The sequence below is a fragment of the Mus pahari genome, chromosome 22, assembly GCF_900095145.1.
Source record: "Mus pahari chromosome 22, PAHARI_EIJ_v1.1, whole genome shotgun sequence".
Classification (NCBI taxonomy): Eukaryota; Metazoa; Chordata; class Mammalia; order Rodentia; family Muridae; genus Mus; species Mus pahari.
The window spans coordinates 18,136,603-18,138,039 of NC_034611.1; positions in this window are offsets into that span (position 1 = coordinate 18,136,603).

Below are 1,437 nucleotides of genomic sequence, written 5' to 3' on the forward strand. Positions count from 1 at the left end.
GTGTGACTCTCTGCATCTCTCCCCATCTACCGCTTGAGTGTGACTCTCTGCATCTCTCCCCATCTACCGCTTGAGTGTGACTCTCTGCATCTCTCTCCATCCACCGCTTGAGTGTGACTCTCTGCATCTCTCTCCATCCACCGCTTGAGTGTGACTCTCTGCATCTCTCTCCATTGGCTGTTGGGTGGGGCCTCCCAGCTGCTTTTTAAAGAGAACAAACAGCAGGAGAGGTTTCTGAGCTGCAGCAGCTTAGGGAGTATATGGCACCATAGCTTAGCTCACCTGTTGCCTCAAAGTAGATCCAAGTGTTTTCCATCTTCTAACTCATTTCTAAGGAAGGATCAACCCTTAGAACCAACCTTTTCAAAATGTCTTAGGGCTGGAGAGATGGTTCAATGGGAAGAAAATGCACCGCCTTTGCAGAGAACCTGGGTTTGACTCCAAATTCCTGCATTGAGCTTAAGTCTGGCTCTAAGGAATCCAGAACCCTTTTCTGGACTCTGCTGACACACGCGTGTGCACATACACCCCCCACACACACACACACACATACACACACGAATAGAAAATAAATATGTGTACATAAATATGTGTACATTTGCATATATGAATTAGAGCTTGCACATGCATGTGTAGAAGTCAGAAGATAAACTCAGATGCCCATCTTTAACTTCCACTTTATATGAAGCAGTATCTGTGTTGTTTTTCTTCTGTGTATGTTGGGCTAGCTGGTCTGTAAGCTGTTGGGAATTCTATATTGGTCTCCCATGTCCCCATAGGAGCGCCAGATTATAGACACTCACACTGCATGTCTGACTTTCATATATGTTTCGAGAATTTGAATTCAGGTCTTCTTGCTTCCGTTGCAAATGCTTTTCCCCATTGAGCAATTCCAACCCCAGGGGAAAACAACAACAACAACAGAGGGGAAGAGCGTTAAGCTCTCGTCATTACAGTTAGGCTGTTCCTCTCCAACACACAGCTCGCTGACAGAAGTGTTAAACAGTCCCACTTCCAGTGGCAAACAAAACATACTTCCTCTCACTGTTGTACAGGTAAGAGCCAGCTAAAGTAACTCTCCAGGAAGCAGATGAGCTGGAAAGAAAAAGAAAGACGCTGACATATGCTACAAGCGATAACTAACTTTGGGTGTTTTCCTGCAAGACGCGCAGTGATTCGGAACCAGGTCAGCTACTGCCATTGAGCCTTCCTGTGAGCATTGCATACAGACTGTCTTGCTTGACCCCACCCAAACCCTCTGATGGGGATGCTGTCACCACCACTTCTATTTTATAGATGAGGAAATGGGGTCAGGACTGTCAGCTGACTTTGGAGAGATGCTAGACTAGAAAGTGGCAGAAAAAGTACTCAGATTTGGACCCCACAGAGAAGGCTGGCATGGTTTAGTGGTAGAGTGCTTGCCTAGCACGTCCAAGG